Source organism: Kogia breviceps, chromosome 17 (genome assembly GCF_026419965.1).
Source record: "Kogia breviceps isolate mKogBre1 chromosome 17, mKogBre1 haplotype 1, whole genome shotgun sequence".
In the NCBI taxonomy this organism is placed as follows: domain Eukaryota; kingdom Metazoa; phylum Chordata; class Mammalia; order Artiodactyla; family Physeteridae; genus Kogia; species Kogia breviceps.
This window is the reverse complement of record NC_081326.1, coordinates 5,206,946-5,225,153: the sequence shown is the minus strand read 5'-3', so window position 1 is coordinate 5,225,153 and position 18,208 is coordinate 5,206,946. Positions and strand designations below refer to the sequence as shown.

Sequence of the window (18,208 nt, the reverse complement as noted above, 5' to 3'; positions counted from 1 at the left end):
AATTTTGATGAAATACATTTTACCAATATTTCCTTACATGGAGAAAGCTTTCTGAATCCTAAGGAATTTTCTCCTACCCCAAGTGTTTGGAGATATTTCTCTACGTTTTCTTCTAGATGTTCCTTTGGAGTTTTAGGTTTACTTTTAGCTCTATGACCCCAATTAAATTACTTTCAGCCAATTTTTCCGTCATAATTTGTTGAAAAAGACTTTCCTTTTCCCACTATGTTAATTTGGTCCCTTGGCTAAAAAATCAATTGATTATCTAAGAATGGGTCTATTCTATTGGGCTATTTATCAATTGTATATCACTGCCATACTATCCTGATTAACATAGCTTTGTAGTAACCCTTGAAATCTGGTTGTGAAAGTCTTCTGAATTTTTTTCTTAAAGATTATTTGGCTATTTTAGGTCCTGAGCATTTCCATATAAATTTTGGAGTTAACTTGTGATTATTTACAAAAAATATCCTGCTGGGACTTTAACTGTACTTGCATTGACTCTATAGATCAATTTTGAGAGAAGTGGTATTTTAACAGCATTGACTCATCTAATCTGTGAGTATGGATTTGTTAGTTGTTCCATTGAATTCTGTCCAGGTTGCTTTGTATATTTTTAAGCTCTTCAACTATTGCATAGACTTGATAATCATTATGTCTTTCTGGTGAATTAAGCTTTTATCACGATGAGCTGTCTCTCTTAATCTGTGGTAATAATCCTTGTGACGATGTCATTTTTCTCCAGGTATTAATACAGCCACTCAGGTCACTCTGCATGGTATATCACTTTCCATCCTTTTACCTCCAGCCTACTCATGCCTTTATATTTCAGGTATCGCTCTCATAGATGGCTTTTTAAATTCAGGCTGATACTTTCTGCTTCTTATTGGGAGTGCTTAATTCATTTATATTTAATGTTATTGATATGCTTTGATTTAGGTCCATAAATTTTGTTATTCATTTCTCTTTGTCCCATCAGCTTTATGTTCACTTATTTCACCTTTTCTGCCTTCTTGGATTTACCAAATACTTTTTAGTGTTTCAGTATAAGTCCTCTATTGACTTAGTAGCTATGCTCCTTTGCAGTGTGTGTGTGTGTGTGTGTGTGTGTGTGTGTGTGTGTGTGTGTGTGTGTGTTTGCCCTAGGGATTACAGTAGGGATACTTAATTTATCACAATGTACTTAAGTACTAATAGTGTAGCCCTTCACGTAAAGTGTAAGAACCATGCAGCAGTTTAGCACAATTTATTGCCCCATCCTAAGTGCTATTGTTGTTGTGTGTCTTACCTCAAGCATGTTATAAATTCCACAATACAGTATTAGTACTTTTATTTTTGCTTTAAACATTCACATGACTTTTGAATATGTTAAGAAAAGCAAAAAATACCTGGAGAGATACACACATACCTGCACAAAAAGAGCAAGAGTTTTATATATGTACCCATTTGAAACACTCTATTTCTTCCTGTAGATCCTAGTTTTCATCTGGTGTCATTTACCTTCCAAGAAAAGAATTTCTGTTAGTATTTCTTATAGTGCAGGTTTGCTGGTGGAAATTTCTCTTAACTTCCTTTTATCTAAAAATGATTTTCTTCCAGTGTCACTTTTTGTAGTTTTGCCTGACGTAGTGTAATTGAAAGTAGGGTCCGGCAGCTCACCATTCAAAAGCCAATAAAGAGGCAGGTTGGTGGAAGGGAAAGTTTGCTTTATTTTGGATGCCGGCAATGGGGGTGGGGGAGAAGGCAGATTTCTGTCCAAAGGCCGACTCCCTCCACTGGCAATCAGTGGGCAAGAGATTTTATAGATGGAGGGAGGGGGCTCCGTGCAGAAACAGCACAGTCAACTCTGACCATCATCTTGAAATGGATCCTTGGTGGTCTGACCAGCATCATCTTGATTTATTTTAAGTACAGATAGTCTTCAGTTCCAGGGTCGGTTTGTTTCCATTTCCTTGAGGCCAGTTCTCGGAATTGTGGCAGCTCATGTCATGGCTACAGCCTGCTCATCGTGCAGTTCCCTTCTTCCACCCGGTGAGGGTTTCAGTACCTGCAAGACAGCTCACAGGATACGGCTCAGGATATGATCTATAGCCCTTGAGAAGGACCTAAATGTCCTTGGCTTTGCTTACTGACGAAACTGTTATTATTTAGCCTTGTTGGACTGTTTTCCTTAGTTTCTGCATTTCCTCACTTCTCTGATTAAACGTATTCTTTGGCTAAAGTGGTTCCACAGACAAAAGTCAGGCGGAGGACACGGTGGGGAAGGACCACAGGGCCCTGCTCTGCTTCACTAGTATTCTGGCCATTATTGTTTCTTTTTTTTTTTCGGTACGCGGGCCTCTCACTGCTGCGGCCCCTCCCATTGCGGAGCGCAGGCTCTGGACGCGCAGGCGCAGCGGCCATGGCTCACGGGCCCAGCCGCTCCGCGGCACGTGGGATCCTCCCGGACCGGGGCACGAACCCGCGTCCCCCGCATCGGCAGGCGGACTCTCAACCACTGCGCCACCAGGGAAGCCCTCCATTATTGTTTCCGATGAGAAGTCAACCATTAGGTATGTTATTACTTACTTATATATAACAGGACGTTTTTCTCTGACTGCTTTCTAGATTTTCTATTTACTCTTCAGTGTTCAGCAGTTTAACTGATGTGTTTCATATTTACTTCCTCCCTTATTCTCTTTCCTTCCTTCTTTCTTTCTCTTTTTAAAAAATGCTTGGGGTTTTCAGAGCTTCTTGAGATCTATGCCTTGCTGTTTTCAGTACAATTGAAAATCTCTTGGTCATTGTTTCTTCAAATTTGTTTTGCCCCACTTTCTGTGTCCTCTCCTCTGGTACTCCAATTGCACGTATGCTAATCATGTGCTGTTGTACAGCTGGGCTCGTTCACACTCCTTTCACGCTCTTTTTTCACATTTGATTTATCTTCATGTTCACTAACATTTTCTTTGGCTTTCTCTGATAAGTTTATAAGTGTGTACAATAAATATTTTTAATTCTATATGTCTTACTTTTTCTCTTCTAAAGTTTCCATTACTCTGAAGATTTTCTCCTTGTGTTCATTATAATGATCATGTACTCCTTTAAGTCATTTATTATACCAACTCTAAAACCCTTGCCTACTAATTACAACATCTGTGTTTTCTTGAAGACTTACTATATGCTACCTTTCTTTTAGCAATTGTTCACATTTTCCTTTTTCTTTCCATGTTTGTAGTGCACTGCACATTTTCAATGATACATTCGTTTGTAAAGATAGAGATTCTAGATATTTTGGTCCTTCTCTTATAACTGTAGATTTTTGTTCTAGCGGGAACTTAACTTTATCAGTATTATTGGACTCAAACCCTAATCTCTATCTCCCCTGGAATTTATAGCAGCTGAAAATGCTCAGTTCTTCCAATTTCCAGCTGTTGCTTTTCACAGGGAATCTTGGTGTTGCTCCATTGCATACAGAGTTCAGGGTTCAGCCAAGGTTTGCACAGAGATCATATGCAGTGCTGAGGATTCCTCTTCTGTGGCTCCCCAATTTCTGGAATTTCTTATTCCCTATGCTCTCTAGCATCTCCCAACTCCATACCTTGACTTCTTAAGCCAGTGAGACCAGGTTTCTGTTTTTGTCCTGTTGCCTCTTGACACACAGATGGGGGTGTGTCCTTCAGCAAAAAGTCATACGAGCACAAATTTTTATCCAGCAAAATTATTTTCGTTCAAGGACAGACTCCCCTCCAGGTCCTGTGTGCTTTGGGTCAGCCCCCACTGCCTATATATAGTTTATTTTTTAAAATACTTTGTCCAGAGTTTATCATTGTTGTCTGCAGGAGGGTTAGTTCCAATAAAAAATACTTTGCCATTACCAGAAGTGGAACTCACCAGAAGTGGAACTCCCATTATATAACTTTTAAAGATGGTAGTTTTGGAGGTTAGATAATGTGTTCAACTAAACATATAGATCAAAAGTGATGCTATTACCTTTTTATGAATATGTGTCACCCATCCAATTATAAGCCCACTGAGGGTTGACTGTTGGTCTTCTAGCTTTTTGTGGTCTTATTCCCTGTCACTGGTACTCAACCAAGGTTTTATGATAATGAAGAATGTTTATATTCTTCGTTATATTGCTAAAGAGGCCAAGTGAAGAGTTTTAGTTTCATTATATTCTATATCCAGAAAAAGAGATCTCAGTTTTGAAAATGTGTGTCAGATTTTACTTATAGGATTAGAGATTTCGTAGCTCTAGTTTACAAATCAGCAAACTGTAGCCCACAGGCCAAATCTGGCCCACTGCCTATTTTTGTTTAGGGGTTTTTATTGGAATGCAGCCAAGATCATTCGTTTATGTATTGTCAATGGTTGCTTTCACACTACGATAGCAAAATCGAGTAGTTGTAACAGAGACTGAATGGTTGGCAAAGCCAAATATATATAGGGTTTGCTCCTTACTGAAAAGGTTTGCTGACCTCTGCTTTAAATCAAAGTGAAATAATCGCCAGTATGTAAAAGTAGCAGTTCAAAGCGCATGCTCTATCGCATATCCGTCTTTTGAGAAGCATCTTCTTTTTTTGTCAATGTGCCAGACAATAGACTTATTGCGGCAGGCAGTATAGTGGCCCTTTAAAGACCTACGTGGTCTAATCGCTGAAACAGGTGAGTGAATATGTTACCTTACATGGCCAAAGGGACTTTGCAGATGGGGTTAAGAGTATGTATGGCCTTGAGATGGGGAGATTATTATGGATTATCCAGGCAGCCCCAACATAATCAGAATAGTCCTTAAAAGCAAGAATCTCGGGCTTCCCTGGTGGCGCAGTGGTTGAGAGTCCGCCTGCCGATGCAGGGGTCACGGGTTCGTGCCCCGGTCCGGGAAGATCCCACGTGCCGCGGAGCGGCTGGGCCCGTGAGCCGTGGCCGCTGAGCCTGCACGTCCGGAGCCTGGGCTCCGCAACGGGAGAGGCCACGGCAGTGAGAGGCCCGCCTAGCACCAAAAAAAAAAAAAAAAAAAAAAAAAAGCAAGAATCTCTACTGGCTGTGAAGTGATGGTGGAGGAAGGACTGGGGAGACATAATGTTGCTTAAAAAAGGGATGAGGGGTTACTGAGCCAAGGAATGCAGGTGTCTTCTAGAAACCGAAAAAGGAAAGACAATGGATTTTCCCTTAGAGCTTCCAGGGCAGTATGCAGTCCTGCTGACACCTTATTTTAGTCCAGTAAGACATGTGTCAGACTTCTAACCTGCAGAACTATAAGATAATAAATGTGCGTTATTTTAAGCCACTAAGTTTGTGATGATTTATTATGGCAGTAATAAAACTAATACATTCACATACTGTAATGCACAAAGGAATGAATTCATTTCATAATTACTGAGAAATTGTATACTAAAATTAGGAATACATTAGCTAACCACAGAACACAGCAGAGTATCTCTGGCTGAATCAGCTTTATTTTTGCAGCAATACTGTTTGGGCAGGTACTTTTGTATCTGTTTCTGCCATCTGTGATGGCTGAAGTAATTAGAAAAGAATTCATGTGCAAAAGAAAGACAGTTCTCTGGGCTTTCACTGAGTTATGGTTGCTGGAGAAACCATTTTACTTAGTGATCAGTATGTCCAGTATGTCTCTATTGCTTTGTGCTTAACTCCCAAAGATACCAATGCAGAGGGGGATGGGTCCATGGAAAACACTGGGGAAGAAGAAAGGAAAACCTTGAAATATTAACTTCAGCGAAAGAAAATCTGGATAACTTATTCCCATGAAAGTAGAAAAAAATTAAGAAAATTAATGGCTTTGATTTTTGTACAGATTGAATAGGAATGGGATTTATTTTTCTATAGCAAATTGGCAGGTCCTTGGGATTCTCTTGCAATGCCATGAAGCAAAGGTGCAGCTCAGCCAGCAGCAAGCCAAGCCCTTTCCAACATTTTTTTTTCTCTGAATTGTCTTTCAATTAAGAAATATGAAAAAATGAAATGGACTTGTAGTTTTGAAGGACTCTGATCAATACAGGATATTAAATTCTGTTCACGGTCCCTTGAATCATAGACTGCTTTATACAGCCAAGGAACTGGAGCCCTAGAGAGACAGAGTCACTTCCTGGAACTAGAGAAAATAGAAGAAATGCTTAGCGAGGGACTCTGAGCACCCAGGGACTGTTTCATGTGCTATGTTCTGAGGTCATTAAAGTACGTTTGCTTAAAAAACAAGAAGTTGACTCTTGTCTGTTTGATCACAGCCAGACAATTTCAGGTTGGTGGATAGCAATTTGAGAAGAGAGGAGAAGCACGATAGAATGACACAGTGACCCTTTTATGCAAACACTTTGCAGATTAGCAAAGGCTATTTCTTGAGACATAGTCCAAGTCTCAGAACCTAAGGGATTTAACATTTGCACATCAGTGCAGTTGCGTGTAAGTCATTTTGAAATACGTTATTGTAAGAATGATTACATTTGAAATTATCTTGGTCAGAGTGACAGGCAGGCCAAAAAAGACACAGAATGATGAAGTAATAGAAGAGCAAACATAAAAGAGATTTTCAGAATCCCTCTAAGGAAAGTGGAGAATTACAAGTGCATAAATACATGTATTAGTATCTGTGTTTACCCACTTCAATAAGAATTTTACTTTCACGTTACTTTTTTTTTTTTTTTGAGCTCAGTGAAATTCTTGAGCTATGTTGTTATGAAAGATAACAGGGTAGAATAAATTGATCTAATTTCTCTTTCAAAAGATGACAGCTAATAAATATAAAAGATGAAATTTTGATCTGTACCTAATCTTAAGATGGCCCCAAAAGGATGTCAGAGACAGTTTAAATGGAGACACACTAGTAATAAGATTTCTGCACTGTTTAAAATAAAGAGGATAAAAATTGCTTACAAGATATTACTTATATATAGGTACTTAAAAGTGACTTAAAAATGTATACTTATGTAGATATATAGTTCCCACATGAGTGTCCCCTGGGGTCTTGCTTTTTAATCCACTCTGACATCCTCTGTCTTTTAATTGGTGTATTTAGACCATTCGTATTTAAAGTGATTATTGATTCTGATGAGAAGACGGCTGTCATCCCCATCCTTGTTTCTCTACAGGTAAAGTGTTCCATTTCCCCTAGCTTCTTTCAGGTTTTTTTCTTTGTCTTTGGTTTTCTGCAGTGTGACTATGATATGCTTAGGTGTAGCTTTTTGGTATTTATCTTTCTGGGTGTTCTCTGAGCTTGCTGAAGTTTTGATTAGTTGTCTATCATTAATTTTGTAAAATTCTTGGCCATTTATTAGTTAAAATATTTCCTTTGCTACATTTCCTCTTTTTACTAGTTATGATATTTCCATTGCATGTAAGTTATACTTTTTTTTTTTTTTTTTTTGTGGTATGTGGGCCTCTCACTGTTGTGGCCTCTCCCGTTGCGGAGCACAGGCTCTGGACGCGCAGGCTCAGCAGCCATGGCTCACGGGCCCAGCCGCTCCGCGGCATGTGGGATCCTCCCGGACCGGGGCACGAACCCGCGTCCCCTGCATCGGCAGGCGGACTCCCAACCACTGCGCCACCAGGGAAGCCCATGTTATACTTTTTAAAAAACTGTCCTACAGTAATTAGATGTCCTGTTTTTGTCATTCTTTTTTTCTATTTTCATTTCAGTTTAGGAAATTTCTATTGACATATCTTTAAGCTCACTGATTCTTTCTTTGCTGGTGTCCAGTCACCAATGAGCCCATCTAAGGCAGTTTTCATTAATTACAGTGTTTTTGACCTGTAGTATTTCCTTTTGATTCTTAAAGTTCCATTTTTTCTGCTTGCATAACTATCTTATCTTGTTGCCTACTTCTTTCATTAGAGCCCTCATCATCTTGATCATGGTTATTTTAAATTCCTTATATGATAATTCCAAACTTTATGTCATATCTGAGTCTGGTTTTTATGTTTGCTTTTTGCCTTCAGACTGTGTTCCTTCTGGAACTTTAGCATGTCTTGTAATTTTTTGTTGTTGAAAACTCGATGTGCTGTTATCAGGTCATAGGATCTGAGGTAAATGGCACTTTAATGTGAGGTTTTATGTTAATCTAGCCAGGATTTGGGCTATGTTTTTTTTTTTTTTTTGTGGTATGCGGGCCTCTCACTGTTGTGGCCTCTCCCGTTGCGGGGCACAGGCTCCGGACGCGCAGGCTCAGCGGCCACGGCTCACGGGCCCAGGCGCTCCGCGGCACGTGGGATCCTCCCGGACCGGGGCACGAACCCGCGTCCCCCGCATCGGCAGGCGGACTCTCAACCACTGCGCCACCAGGAAAGCCCTGGGCTATGTTTAATGTTTGTTTTAGCCGTAGGGGTCCAGGGGCTTTAAATTACTCTATTGTTCTTGTCTTCATCTCCCTGTTGTCTTCGGGCTTCCCTAAGTCCTCTTCCTCAGACATGTGCACCTTCCAGTAATGCGCTATCGCACAGGAGCTCTATAGTGTGGTGGTAACATGCAGGACGGGCAAAGCTCTATAATCGTATGACTCAATTTTAGGTTTTCAGTGAGCTTGTGTCTGTGGGCTAAGACCTTCACAAGTGTTTCTAAAATTACAAAAAGCAAAAGATTTCCCCTCAGGTGAGACAGGAAGACCAGAAGGGGGCCGGGGTTGGCTGATTCCCTTTCAGCTTCCAGTAAGACAAGGCCCTGGTGACGTCCTTTCCCTGGAGAGGAGGCTTTGTTATCAAGGAGCCTTTTGACACACAGGGGTGACTCGTCTCCTCCCTCTGCGTTGTTGCTGGCTCTGCACCAGGAGATGCTGGTGAGATTCCTGAGTTACGCCCGCAAAGCGGTTCTGTCTCGCACTCACCCATACTCTACCTCCAGTAACTTGTCAGAGTTGCCATTTAGCTGTCCCTCAGCAGCTCGTGACCCCTGAAGCTTCTGCTCCGGGCAAGCGTGACTCTGGATTCTCTGTTTCTCCACACTCCAGGGTGGGGCTTGCTCTGAAATCTCAGTTCTCGGATGAGTCCAAGCAAAGTCATTCCTTTTCTGCTTGTCTTTATATTAAGAGCAGGAGTGACAAACTTCTAAGCTCATTTCATGTCAGAGCTGAAACCAAAGTGGCTTCCTATCTATTTGGTTAAACCTAATCTTTAGTTCAAGGTTGCACCTATTGAATAAAATCAAAAGGAGAAAAAGATGCTACACAGTCAATTATAAGCCGCTAGTTTCAGTATCATTTGGTGGGGACACAGGCCAGCTCACGATCACATTCTCCTCTTTTCTTTAGGGAAACAGCCTACCGTGTAAATTGAAACATTGTTCTTAAGCATTTCCCCTTTTTTCTTTGCCTCTTTTCCATGTCATGCCTTTGGTTCACTGGAATTTGAATTGAGAAAACTGACATTTTACTAGATTTTATTCTCGCGTTCACAGATTACCAAAGGAGTCTCTATCAGTCTCTGTTGATTCTTTATCAAGAAAAGTCCTCTTTTGCTGTAGCTGGCCCATTGCAGACTCTGCCAGGAGTTCAGAGAAGGCAATTTTCAATGGCCCTCTGTCAGTTCGCCTTCAGAGCACCTTGACCTTTATCACTGCTTGTACATTTTCCTCTTAAATTTGGATGGAAATTTTAAACAGCGAACTTGTTAAAGCAAACTTGTTAAAGACCCCGTGTGCAGCTTTGAGTAAAGACCGCTAATCTTCACCTTCATAATTAGATTTTCTTTGTGAGATGACATTTCTACTTTTTCACAAAAGCCCCTATTTTTTATGCCAAAAAAAAAAAAAATCTAAAGAAATGTCACAGCTAAGGAAAAGCCTTAGTATGACACCGTTTTCCCTTATGTGATGTGGTGTCATTTAATGCTTCAGGCCATTTCATATCTCAGGTAAACAATACCCCATCTTTCAACTTTCCATCTCTTTGTTCAGCCTGGTCCGGCCCGCTGGTACCGCGTGAGAGAATCTGGCTCATCGTGTACAAAATGAGCTGAAAGAAAACTGCTTATGGCAGAATTTGCGTTTTCCTACAGCAAAAATGAGAAATGGAAACAGCTGTAATAAAATTAATTTTATGTACGTATTGCTAAGAATCTTGATGCCGAAGTGCTTAGCATTAGAAATTCTTTAGAAAGCTCAGCTCTATGAGGAAAATGGATTTTTCCCTCGCATAGCTTTAAATATAATTCAGTCCCCGTCAACACTCTGAAGCTTCCAAAAGCACATTAAAAATGGAAAGTCCCTGGAGTCACCCCAATTCCGTATTTTCAAATGCTGAACTCTGCATCGGAGGCTTTAGAGTACAGTCAGGTTAGCGGATCTCATTATGAAAAGGTTAAATGGGTTAAAAAGTTTTAAAGGTGATGGAAAAGGGAGAGGGATACGAAAAAGTGACCAATGATATGCTAGGATTATTCATAAAGAACTTTTCAAAGATGACTATGTCTCTCTATATAAAAGGTAAATGTGGTGGCATTAAACATGAGTGACTAGCCTCACGATTAAAATAGGACCTTTCTCTATCCCGGTGATTTAAGGCCTTCCAGCCATTACCACGTGCGCCTTCCCAGTGTTTCTGCGAGGGGGACACGGGAGGTTCTACCCCCTTCTTACAGCTGGAGAAGTGAAATTCACCCCACAGGTCTGCTTGTCAATCCATATTTTTGGCTGTCACAGTTAAATCTGTTATAGCCCTGTATTTCCTAATCACTGGTTTGCAAGCAGCACTGGTCTAAGATAGTTTCCTCAAGACCTTGAAAGAAAAGAGTTTTCATAAAGCCAAATTCATTCCACTTGAAAAACTGACCTCTAAGTTTCACTTATGTCCTTTTCCTACTTACTTGGTTCTAGGAAACAAACAAACAAAATCTCTAAACATTAGAAAAACAAAATTGACCCGTCCTGAAATCCCAAAGAGTATTTATTGATGCCTCATCTCCAAATTGGAATTGGAATTGACTTACCTGACAATCAGAACTAAATAATGAAACACATAGAAAAATACCCACACGTATTACCATAGGTAATGCTTTTCCTATTGATGTTTCTAAGGGCCTGGCCGCTTCCTGTTGGACTCCTCTGCTGCTTGTGGCTACTGTATACTAAGTCAGGCTGTGCCCCTTCTCAGACCTACTCCAGGCCCCCGGTACTCTCCCCGACTTCTCCTGTTACCTTGCACATCTCCTCTGCGCCTGCCCACCGCACCCCCACCCTCTTCCCCGTTGGTCCACGCACGCTCTTCCTGTATTTGCTGTTCCTCCTTCTGGAAGCTTCCTCCCCTGCGAGCTTCAGGGCTTGTTCCTTCTTTGTTTGAGGTCTCCACTCAAATGTCACGTTCCTAACTGTTCCATCTAAAACCTCAGCTGCCCTCCCAACGCGTCCGAGGCACTTGTCTTGCTCTGTATTTCTCCTTGGCACTTGCATTTCCTTATTCGTCGTCTAGCACCGCAGTAGGATGTAAGCTTTCTGAGGGCAGGGAATTGGGTTTCACTAGCGGGATGCCTGGGGTGTAAAAGCACCAAGCAAATACCTGTTCAGTAAATTAGTATATGAACATGCTGTATGGAATATTACAAGTAGCCTGAAAGCACGAGCAAAATAAATGCATAGTGAACAGAAATTAAGAACTGTCATTGAAAAGGTCAACAGAACTAAGGTATAATTATCATGTGAACCACATGATGATTACAAATAAGATTACAAATTGGGCTTTCACTTTATAAAAGATCCTTGTGCCTCCCACTTGATATAAAGCCTTCACTTTCAGTATTTCACGTGTCTTCAGAATGTCTCTGGGAGGTGGGCCCGGAGCTTTTTTCTTATTTCCTTTATTTAATTGTCAGAGTTCCTTAAAATGCTAATTGAGCCATCCAGATTGTGGCCTTGATTTTTCCCTTTGTTTCTGTTGCGGACACAGGCCAGTTGGTTCTTAGTAAATTGAAAAATGGCCTCATCAGGGACCCAGGTGATCTTTACAACCTCTTGATCAGAAGCTTGGATTCCTGTCTCAGGGTTCAAGGATGGTTTTCCTCTGCTGGGGGCTTTCCACGTCACATCACTGCATCCTCTGAAATCAGGCCAATCCTCTCCGCCATATATAAAGTTAGTCAAAGTCTCTTTGTCGACAGAAACCAGCTTCCGTTTCAGTTTTACAAAGGCCAAAGTCAGAGCGAAACAGTACAGGGGCATCTGAATGAATATTATGAGAGAAACAGAGTCTTGCCTGAGTCTCCTGAAGGTAGAAGGATGAAAATAGCACTAAAACAAAGGTGCAGGTGACACTGTTAGTGGACACTTCCTTTGGTGACCTCGCTAAGCGCACGTGGTCAGAGAGGGACTGAAGCAGTGCGGGGGTACCAGGCAGATGACAGGACGGCTGCGGAGTCTCCAGACCAGAGGGAACCACTTCAGCTTTAATGCTGCTAAACAGCTTCGCTATCCGAGCATCCTTTCTGGGGCCTGTTTTCTAAAATACCTACATGAGGCCCCGGAGACCAGAGTAACACTCAAATCATTTGACGTTACTATGTTCTATCAGGAGACACTATTATTTTCCCAACTCGATCCACGTTTTCTCCTGTATTTGTTGGGTTTGTGGGACTAAAGGGTTCGTTCCAAGCCACGGACACAAAAGAATGCAAACGGGACTATCTGCTTACATTTGGCACATTTGCTCACATTTCGAGGGTTTACAAGCAACTTTTCCAATGTCCCTTTGGTTATTAGATGATAGAATAAATAGACCTGGATTGAATGTAAATGATTTAATGTTCTGGGACACCATGACCTGTTATGAAGAAAGCAAGTCGGTAAGGGGTAGATCTTGAGCTCCTAAAGGGCATGAAGTGTACCCAATGCAGGCTTGTCTCCCGGAGCGCAAAAACAAATACTAAAGGTGTGTTCTCCGTGAAGAATGAGTGTGATTCCCCGGGAGAACAGTGAGCGGGGAGGGTGAAGAAGGGAGGGTGGATATGGGGGAAACAGCCAGAGAGGAGAGGCCTGCGTCCCGGCCGGGCCGCCCTGCCTTAGTGGGGCTGAGCAGCAAGATCCGACCTGATGGAATTCCATCGCCCTCCATGAGTAAGGGGACAGTGCCACTTGCCACCTGGGCAGGCACCTCCTGGACCTGTGGTGTCCTGTTAGAGGGGGAACCAGAGGCTCCAGTCTGTTTCACTCGTCACTGGGGCTATTTTGGGAACCACCGGCCTCCAGGAGCCCCGAGATGAGCTTTCTTCCAGGAGTCGGGACTTAGTGTTTTCAAGGTTACCAAAGGCAACCCTTTCTCCATCCGGAAGGCGTAGCCCTGGTCACAGGGGCCTGGGTGGGAGGTAATGGCACCCATACTCAAGCTTCGTCTACAGAAAAGTCGATGAGGGGAAGACACGTGCAGAACATGACCCGCAAACGTCGAGACCTGAGCGACTGCGTGTGTGCGGGTGTGTGAGACTGAGAGTCAGGGTCAGAGATGAAAACAGAGACACCTGTAGTGCTTAAGATTTGTTGTTTTTTGGGGTGCGCGGGCCTCTCACCGTTGTGGCCCCTCCCGTTGCGGAGCACAGGCTCTGGACGCGCAGGCGCAGCGGCCACGGCTCACGGGCCCAGCCGCTCCGCGGCACGTGGGATCCTCCCGGACCGGGGCACGAACCCGCGTCCCCCGCATCGGCAGGCGGACTCTCAACCGCTGCGCCACCAGGGAAGCCCCAAGATTTGGTTTTTGATAAACTCAAGTGTTTCAGGTTCCTGCTTCTCAGTGGCGCTCAGACCAGAAGTAAGACTCAGATGCAAAGCTGCCTCCAGAGGTTTACCTGTCATTGCCTGGTGGGTTGATGTCTTCTCACTTCACAGATTCATTGTTTTCCCTTGGTAGAAAAAGCAGGGCGACCAAGCTGGCTTGACAAAAAGCTAAACAGTGAGTTACCTGGTCACCTACAGCGGGAGGCCCAGTTTCCCTTATTCCAGTGCTTATCACCGAGGGAAACAGTGCAGACGGGCCCTGAGAGTTTCCCACGCTATGAATCACCACTCACAGACCTTTTACTAAGTGCCAAACTCTTCTCTAACTGCTTTACACGTGCATCCCATGACGTAGCGCCCAGGCCAGCTCCAGGAGCTCTGTTTTATTATCCCTCCATCGAGGAATTTGGGATCAAATGTGGGGGACTGCCTTGTCCAAAGTTCCACAGCTGGTAACTGCAGGGTGCAGACAGTGGGGCCCCAGACACCGTGCTCTTAGCCACCATGTGCTGAAGGGCTTCTCCATCTGAGTAGTGTTTAAAAAATCAGAAAGCAGGGGCTGCCCTGGTGGCGCAGTGGTTGAGAGTCCGCCTGCCGGTGCGGGGGACGCGGGTTCGTGCCCCGGTCCGGGAGGATCCCACGTGCCGCGGAGCGGCTGGGCCCGTGAGCCGTGGCCGCTGCGCCTGCGCGTCCGGAGCCTGCGCTCCGCAACGGGAGAGGCCACAGCGGTGAGAGGCCCGTGTACCGCAAAAAAAAAAAAAAAAAAAAAAATCAGAAAGCATAACTTTTGAAATTAAAACAGCATTGAAGTGTGTAAAGAAAATGCCAGTGTTATCCCCAGCTATTCTCAGTTAACCTGTGACAATAGATTGGTCTGTCTCTTTGCACACCACTGTTGACGAAAAATTAATCAGTCAATCTAAGAAAGCAAAGGAAAATTTTATTTGAGCCAAATATGAGGATTATAACCCGGGAAAAGCATCTGAGGAAGCTCTAAGAAGTGTTCTGCCCATTAGAAGTCAAGGCACAGTTTTTTGAGACCGAGGGCTGTACAGTAGATGACATGTTATTGACAGTTTACACAAAATCCAGATCTAAGCGTCATTGTGGCCCCTTACAAGATCAAGAAGGAAAGTCATTTTTTTCCCCTTGACTTAAATATCACTAATGTTTTTGTCAAATTTGCTTTGCTTTATTTTCTTGTACTTTTAAAAAATTGAAGTATAGCTGATTTATAATATTGTGCCAATCTCTGCTTTGCAGCAAAGGGACTCAGTTATATACATATAGACATTCTTTTTTGTATATTCTTTTCCATTATGGTTTATCATAGGACATTGAATATAGTTCCCTGTACTATACAGTAGGACCTCGTTGTTTATCCATTCTATGTATAATAGTTTACATCTACTAATCACACACTCCCAGTTCTTCCCTCCCCCAGCTCCCTCCCCCTTGGCAACCACAAGTCTGTTCTCTATGTCTGTGAGTCTGTTTCTGTTTTGTAGGTAGGTTCATTTGTGCCATATTTTATTTATTTATTTTTAAAAAGAAATTCATTTATTTATGGCTGCTACCCTTCGTTGCGGTGCATGGGCTTCTCATTGCAGTGGCTTCTCTTGTTGGGAGCACGGGCTCTAGGCGCGTGGGCTTCAGTAGCTGTGGCACGTGGCCTCAGTAGTTGTGGGTCGCGGGCTCTAGAGCGCAGGCTCAGTAGTTGTGGCGCACGGGCTTAGCTGCTCCGTGACATGTGGGATCGTCCCAGACTAGGGCTCGAACCTGTGTCCCCTGCATTGGCAGGCGGATTCTTAACCACTGCGCCACCAGGGAAGTCCCTGCCATATTTTAGATTCCACATGTAAGTGATATCTTATGGTATTTGTCTTCTTCTTTCTGACTTCATTTAGTATGATAATCTCTAGTTGCATCCATGTTGCTGCAAATGGCATTATTTCGTTATCTTTTGTGGCTAATATTCCACTGTATATATGTACCACATCTTCTTTATCCATTCATCTGTTGATGGACACTTAGGTTGTTTCCATATCTTGGCTATTATGAATAGTGCTGCTAAAAATATGGAACTCGTCGTGAATTTGTGTATCATCCTTGCACAGGGGCCATGCCAATCTTCTCTGTATCGTTCCAATTTTAGTATATGTGCTGTCGAAGCTGGCACAGGAATGTTATGTTTTAAGGAGTTGTCTTGTTGATGCTAGGAGAATGTTGCATTGAGCAGGTTACATCTGCCGATGGAGGAGGTTTGGTTGATGTATAATGCAGATACATAATGCATAGCCAGAGGGCAGAGAAAAATTCTTATGTTTAAATTTTTCTTGTCTTGCCATAAAATATGAATTTTATTTCACACCATCTTTACTCCATTTCTTTCTGCAGATGCCCAAATGGAAGAATTCTGTTTCTGTCTTTGATTTTACAGAATGAGATGACATGATACACATTAAATCAATATTTGCTTTTTGACTTGGCAGAAATAATATGGATATTATTTCCAGTCAATAATCATAGATCCAATTCATTCTTTTGAATAGCTGAGGAACATTTTTTTAAGGACAGAGGTGTGTCATAGTATATTGAATCACTCTCCTACTAATAGAGATTAAGGTATGCGAGTTGTTTTTTTTTGTGGTGGGGAGGTGGCTTTTTTTTAAACCACTGGAAACAATACTGAAAAAAATTCTTTGTACATGTGTCCATAAGTACTGAAATATTTGTTTCTATATGTGGAGCCCACAAATTGAAATCATGAGGTCAAATAGTAAGAACTTATTAGGGTAACATTTTAATAGATATTGACAAATTTATGGAAATGATGTCTATTTATTTTAGTCTTTGTACAACTCTTTTTCTATTTCAAAAGGTAACTGAAAGAAGTTTTGATTCTAGAAGACTCTCCCATCTTGTTCTTGGGAAATGAGCAAACAGATCTGCTATTGTGAAAATATTTGGAGTATAAATATTAGTAAGGGTTGGCTAACTCCTATACAAGCAACCCCAAATCTCAAAGACTTAACCAAGAACTTTAATTTCTTACTCATGTCACAATCCAGTGCCACTCAGTGGAGGAAGGGAGATGTGACATGTTGTGCTCCATGGACCCAGGCTCCTTCTATCTAAGGCTCCCCTCACTTCTAGGTCCTCTGAATTGTCTCCTTTTAGTCAGTGAATAGAAAAAAAATAAGATTTGAGAGTAGGAGGATTTTATGTGCTAGGCTTGGAACTGGAACACATCATATTCCATTGGGTAAGAGTCCATTGTCCCAGGGCAGCTGGAAAAGTACCCCAGCTGAGTGCCCAGAAAAAAAGGGTGCAACATGGGTATTGTACTTCATTTTTTCAACCGCGATGGGAGTGAAAAGAGTAGTTGTGAGAAAAGGATGGAGAGTTATCACGGTAATCAGTAATGAAACCTGCAATAGGATGTAATTTACTAGTGGTCGAAGACAACAGAGGAGATTTTTGTGTTGGCTGATTTAGGTGAATATGAAAGGGAAGGTGGGCTAGATGGTGCTAGTGCTGAGCTGAAAATCTAGATGTAAGCTCCTTATCTTGACTCCACCATGAGTTCTCTGGGCAAATCACTCCACTTCTTTGGGTCTCGAATTCTTCAGCTGGATATAGACTTGGAACAGAAATAGGTAAACTCGAAGATGGCTCACTACTCTTAACAGATTGACTGCTAAAATATGTCCTTTTTACCCATTTGGGTTGTGATATTATTGGCTTTTTGAACAAATTTGGAGACATACACTCCAAAGTTACACATAACAGTAAACAGTCCAGTTTGCCATGTTTACTTCTTGTTGTTTGTAAATTTAAAACACACTAGTTCAAGGCTTAAAAGGACATTGTCTTTTCAATTTAGCTTTCTACTTTAGTTTCTGATCATAATACCTACAATTTATTGAGCACTCACTCTGGGCCGAGCCCTTTACTTAGGATATCCTTATAAAAACTGTCAGAGGGAAGTGCTGTTACCCCCATTCTCAAGATGAGGGAATTGCAGAGGGGAGATTGAGTGGCTTGACTTAGTGTGCTACAGAGCGGGGTTAGGGAACAGCCATGTCTAGACTCCCTTTGACTTGGAGAGAGTTGTAACAGCTAACGCAGAGTTACTGTAGGTTCAAGGTGGCCTTTCTATTTCTGAGTATATTTTCTCATACATGTGTTTATTGTTGCTTGTATTTTTCATTAGTAGTTTTTAAGTCTACAAATGTTGCTATTCTTGATGCTATTGTTTATAGATGTTTATCAAGTTCCTCACTCTCATTCATGTAATACCCAATATCAATCAATTTCAGGGATGCAAGTAATAATCTTACTTAAATCATTACTCAATGCAAATTTGAGAACCCTTTATAAAATCAGAACTGACTGTCTAAATGAAATTGGAATTGATTATCTTAAAAGTTTAGCAGACAAAAATTCTTGAGATAGGAATATAGATTCCATTGCTTTGCTTTTCCTAACCAAGTCATTTTTTTTAGTACTAGTTTATTTAGT

General features: G+C 42.0%; 1 non-coding gene across 1 annotated transcript; it reads right to left on the bottom strand.

The window, feature by feature from the left end:
• Window positions 1-15,756: 15,756 nt before the first annotated feature.
• LOC131744283 (U6 spliceosomal RNA) lies at window positions 15,757-15,863 on the bottom strand. Its single transcript, XR_009332072.1, has one exon. It is a non-coding gene; the product is annotated as a U6 spliceosomal RNA (small nuclear RNA).
• Window positions 15,864-18,208: the final 2,345 nt, after the last annotated feature.